This window comes from Haemaphysalis longicornis, unplaced genomic scaffold (assembly GCF_048455015.1).
Source record: "Haemaphysalis longicornis isolate Haplotype H1 unplaced genomic scaffold, Haemaphysalis longicornis Haplotype H1 scaffold_8, whole genome shotgun sequence".
Lineage (NCBI taxonomy): Eukaryota > Metazoa > Arthropoda > Arachnida > Ixodida > Ixodidae > Haemaphysalis > Haemaphysalis longicornis.
Window position 1 is genome coordinate 66,776,693 of NW_027526445.1, and position 5,996 is coordinate 66,782,688.

The following is a 5,996-nucleotide window of genomic DNA, read 5'->3' on the forward strand; positions in this document are numbered from 1 at the left end:
AAAGAGGCGGACATCTGCCGCGTCTCCAGGAAGGAGATATTCTCGGTTACTTTCACGCTGATATTCTTGTTTTCTTGTTGAAACTTTTCACAGCTGCTGGACCAAGCTGCATGCGGCCCCTAACAGTTTTCACATATGAATGTGGTAGAGTCACAGCGTTCGGTGGGATGGTTATGTGCGGCGCATTTCGCGCAGGTCCTTTTGCCGTGGCAAGAAGTTGTGGCGTGCCCGAACGGCTGGCGCGTGTAGCAGCGACGCGGGTTAGGTATGTACGGACCTACACCACACCTCATGAAACCAGCATTGATGTTCCTAGAAATTTTTGATCTGTTGAATGTCAAGAATATATGCTTCGTTTGTATTTATACATTGTCACGACGGATGTTGATTCTCCGGACACCTGCAAAGCCCTTATCCTTTAGGCCTTGCAGAAGGTCGGCCTCTATTTTACTTTGCATATCTGGCTCAAATATCACACCCTGCGAGCTCTTGAGGATGTAATTAGGTGTGGCAGTGATGTGCAGATCTGCCATGCGGGTTTGGGTCAGGAGATTTGTGGCTTGCTGCTGCGACTAGAGTTCAACCAACACTTCGCCTGTTCGTACTTTTTTGCCTCAAAGGATTTGCAAATGATTCCTTCAAGAAACCTGAAGACGAGGAATACAGACTGGGAAGAGACGGGTTTGGATGTATCTATTGATTCAAGGACCAAAAACGGGGATATCTGTCCGTTTTCCGAATGTTGATGGTTGGTAGAGATGGGAAGGAAACTTCGGTGCGGCCCTTTTTCAGGGACAGATCATGTTTTTAGGGGGGGTTTGGTTTATCCACATGGCATAGGGAAAAGCAGGCGACGGGGGTACTTTCTTCGTCAGCCTTACCCTGATAGCTGAAGAGGTCCCGGAGCTCCGTGCCTGGTAAACAGACAGGGAGCCCATCCGCTGCAGCTTGCCGTGGGCTCCGACGTCCACCGTTCGTGGTTTCTCACCCTACACCTATAAACACATCGCCGCGGTTGGATACAGCTTATGTTTGCAGGATCAGTGTCCGCGGTGTCGCCAGTACCGTCACGAAGATTACTCAAGGAGCTCTGAGTGGGGAGTGTACATGGTAGTGATTTGTGAGATTGTCAAATTTACTCCATTATTCAAGAAGTATGGTACATTCGAAATATTCGAAATATTAACCATCCACCAACAATATCTCCATTCGGATTTCAGTTGGCAGAGTATTTGACCAACGCTACCATAAAACTGGAATATACTGTCCAGTTTGTATCACTGAATTGCCATTCTCGAATGCAGCGCGCTTCCGAATGACACGTTGCGCGGCTTGTGTACCAGAGCGAACACTAAAATTTAACCGTCCTCGTTTGGCACCATGCGGAATATTGAATCAGGAGGCCAGAAGTATCTGTATTTTGCGATAAAGTTTATATCAAAGGGTCCTTTATCGACCTCAAAAATACCAGGTCGACCATACTGGAAATGGAATAGGGCGAAAAGGCTATCTATTTCACCATGACAAAAATACATACCTTAAATTAGGATCTTCTTGAAGGTTCCCCCGTGTCACTTCTGGCGTGACAGCGTTCTTGTTCGGGAGCAAAAACAAAATACAATAGGAAAAGAACCCACCCGGCAGGCTCTGATTTGTCTTTTCTTACCCATTCGTCCTGTGTGTTTTACTCTGAGAAGGAGAACAATTACCCGCTCTCCCCACTTTTCTACGTTACCGTTGGTCAATGACGTTGCTGCCGAGCTGTCAGAAGGTAGCTTAGATGCATCCTCTTTTTGTTGATTTGAAACATGCAAAAACGGCGATGCTTAAACGCAAAACAAACAAGGGCGGATAGTTTGGCTATTCGGTTAGACGATGGTGTGTACGTTTTGCAAGCGCAAAAGACAAACCACAAGAGTAAAAAATTAACAGGCCGAACAAAAGACACCAACTGAGTTTATTACAAAATACACATACACACTAAGCCAAAGGCGTACGCGCCAAACGAAGAGGGAGAGGGAAAAGAGACGCTTATACCTTAGCACGTGTGTGGGTTAATTCTTGCTTCAGGAACCTCACTGGTTTAGTGGACAATGCCACACCAGAGGTGCTTATACACGCGTCGCCTTCTTGATCAATGCAATATGCCTCGTAGATTTCACGTTCGCGTTGGTTGCGTCACTTGTGCAAGACTTGTCTTTTTTCGAATGCCGGATTGCATTTACACCTGCGACAATGGTTGGCTATGTGTCCCCTCCCAATACAGCCAATACTGCTGAGCGATGCTCTCTAAGTCTTTCATTGAGGCATCGCCCCGTCTGGCCAAAAGAACACTTACGGAAAAACACAAGTCTTGCACAGGTCACGCACCCAACGCGAACGGGAAATCTACGAGGCATATTGCATTGATCAAGAAGGCAACGTTTATATCAGCACCCCTTGTTTGGCATTGTTCACTAAAGAGGCAAGGTTCCTGGAGCAAAGATTACCCCACGCCCGTATTGATGAATAAGCCTTCCTTTTCCCTCTCCCCTTTTTGGCGCATGCGCCGTTGGCATAGTGTGTACGTGTATTTTGTAATAAATTCAGTTGATGTCTATCGTTCGTCCTGTGATTTTCTTACTCTTTTGGTTCGTCTTTTGCGCTATTAAAATGTACCAAGCGAACCGAAAAAATTGAGCCAACATACGTACGCAGGGGTGTCGTCGTTTATGAACTGGCAGAGTTCTCTGTGAACGAGGAAAATTATTCAAACACATATTGCATAAAATAGCAAAGCAAATCTTCATCAGAATAGCAGGCGGCGTGAATACTGAAGTACCTATTAAAATATTCGCGCATTGCTAACGCGTTACACTGCTTAATATGGAGCAGTGTTTTTAAAACACGACGTTAGTTCTGAGACGCAGACACTTCACGCTTTAACGTAACGTTCTGGGTATTTCAGGTTTTAAAGTTTTCTTTGAGTTACCTAAAATAAAAACGCTTGGTATCCCTCTGTTCTCTGGCCTGATTAAAATGGTTGCAGCGCAAAAACGACGACGGACGAGTGAGGAACAAACGGGACGAGCGCTATTAGCGTAATCTGCAAAACCTGAATAATTGCTTGAAAAAATATTTATATAATAAAAATGTTTTTCATTTATAAAAAGTGAAATGATTCCTATACGTCGACATCTTCAGACAGAAAATTTGCCCCATTGTGGCACAATATCGCGACGTAGCTGCTATTGAACACATCTTGGAGTTAAAAATAACGTGCGCTGCTGAGCACAAGGAAGCAGGTTTAGTTTCCGGCCGTGGCGGCCGCTTTTCTGATGGTGGCGAAAAACAAAAACGCCCGTGTGTACGAGATTTCGGCTCACGGTAAACCGCCCCAGGTGGTCAAAATAATCTGGAGCCCTCCACTACGGCGTGCCTCATCGCCTGCGTTCCATCGGCGCGTTAAATTCGTCAATGAATCAAAATAACGTGGATCATTAGTGGCGCTAACCTTACAGCACCCCTCAAAACCGCTGTTATAACGAAGCTAAATAAACCAAAAAACCAAAAATAAATGGAGGCTACTTTACATACTTGTAAAGCGAGCTCTCTCCACTGCAGGATAACGCTTTACGAAGTGTTTCGTGAAAGTTTTTTTTTTTTGTTCATTGAACAAATCTTCTCTTACTTCGAGCGGACCATCCTGCTATATCTACTGGATGCTTGGTTTCCCATTTTGTTTCTTCTGGGTCGCGGGTTCGATTCCCAACCGTGGCGGCCGCTTTTCTGATGGAGGCGAAAAGCAAAAACGCCCGTGTGTACGAGATTTCGGCGCGCGTAAAGCTCCCCAGGTGATCTACATTGCTCCGTAGCCTTCTCCACTACGGCGCGCCTCATCGCCTGCGTTGCATCGGTGTCTCAAACCCTACAATCAATCAATCAATCAATCAATCAATCAATCAATCAATCAATCAATCAATCAATCAATCAATCAATCAATCAATCAATCAATCAATCAATCGTTTCTTCTAAAGAAGGCGCACAAACTGCCATAGGGTGCCCCATCGATTGCTACACTGAGGAACTGAGTAACGGACGGCAACCGGTAAACCCACGCCTATGGATGTGAATCGCTTTCACTGAAGCGCGTGCAAAGATGGGCCTGTCGCACCTAACCAGCAGAAAAGAAGCGGGCTTTCACCATCGCCTAGTCAGGTGAGACCGCCGCGCAATGGATTTAGTGAGCAAACCGATAGGAAAGGCGCAGCTTTCGGGCCGGAAGCTGAAGGTCACTTTCGAAATGATGAATGGCGTTCAACTATGCAGCGACGTAAAGTATCCACTTTTACTATGCTCCAAGTCTAGCTTCAAGTGTACTAACCCAACACTTCCATATGTCCGGAGAATGAATGCAGGAATAGTGGGAACACGGGGAGTGTTTACAGAGGTGAGCCAACTGTGTTGCATTTGTCGTGGAGCGAACAAGAGCAGAGAGGAAGAAGAAGTCAAAGAGATGAATAAAGGAAGGAGATGGTTAAAACGAAGGGGTGGGAAAAGACAGCCGTCTATCGACGGCATCTCACCAAAGGTAGAGCGTGGGAAATTTTTAACCTAGTAAATTGGGCCGGCAGACTTAAGAGACAAATAATTTTGGAGAGCACAACAACAATGAAAGTTACTTTCAATGTTCTTTTGGGAGTTAACTGTTTTGCCCAGAAAATTATTTAAACTCAGCGACCGAACTCAGGCACGATCTTTCTGACAGTGTAGATGTCGCTCGACTCTATCCTATTTTACGAGCTTGGCTGGACGAACATGTAGCGCTCCAATTATGTATATATTCTTGATATCAAAACTCCAGATAATGAGCTTTATAACACATTGGAAGGGCAGTTTCATATCTGTACTTGAAAAACTAATCACCGCAACCAGTTCAAATACCGACCACGACTTGTTTTTATATCGTTGCTATGATAATGACTGTGCAGGCTCTAATGGTTCGCGCAGGTGGCCGCCAAAGTTAGCGTGGCATCACAAAGCACCCGAAGTGAGATAATAACCACGTGTGGAGAGAAATATACATGGCTGAGCGAGGAGAGGAATATGAAATGCGGCTGTAACCCTACTCCCACAGCGGATGGCCGTTCTTTTATCGACAAACTGCCATGTAGACAAGCCAGCTTATATAGACAAGGCTGAATCCGATTTCCTTATGTCGTCTTCACAACTAAACACATGTACGTTGCTGGCAGTGGTTTTTCTGGGCACTATATGAGCCGTCTTATGTGAAGATAGGGAGCTCGTGGATGTTTATATTTTTAATAAAGTTTCTTTATGCTCTCAAGATTGTTGATCTACGCTCGGACCGTCATCCAACATGATCTGCGGAATCATAGCCTTAGTCAAATTTGCTGTAAAACATAACAGTGCAGTAGTTTGTAAGTGCGCCAGAAAGTTCCCTTTAGATGGCCTACTACTATCAAAAATGATGTTTCTCTGACGGTTAAGCAGTGAATTTATAGTGTCACATACCGCCTTAGAAGTATTTGTAAAACAACAGTGCGAAGTAGGTGTCATTACACACGCAATTCTTTACAAACTTTTACTGTTCTTTCTCTCAACAGGGCTGTCTTTTCAAAGGTGGTAACCCCGAGTGACTTCTGCCGCGAAGAACCCGATATTGGAAATTGCAGGGCCATCATAAAGAGATGGTTTTACAATAAGACATCAAAGAGTTGCGAGGTGTTTTACTAAGGTGGATGCAATGGTAACAACAATCGCTTTGAAAACAAAGGCCAATCCAACAAAGCGTGCCGAGGTTTGTGCAAATAGTCAGTTATAACAGTGCTTTTTTATCTCGCAGTGATTTCTTTTGTTTTTCGCATTGGTTTGAAGTCATTATTATTCAATTTGACCATTCCAAATTTTTTACATGTACCCAAAATTTCTAAAAAGAGACAAGAACGCGTCCAGTTTACATGGGTTCCTAAATTATATCCATATTGGTACCCTAG

General features: G+C 44.6%; 1 pseudogene; it reads left to right on the forward strand.

Annotated features, from left to right (window-relative positions):
• Window positions 1–4,138: 4,138 nt before the first annotated feature.
• The window catches only part of LOC144148319 (amblin pseudogene), a 2,318-nt pseudogene continuing 460 nt past the window's right edge, over window positions 4,139–5,996 (forward strand).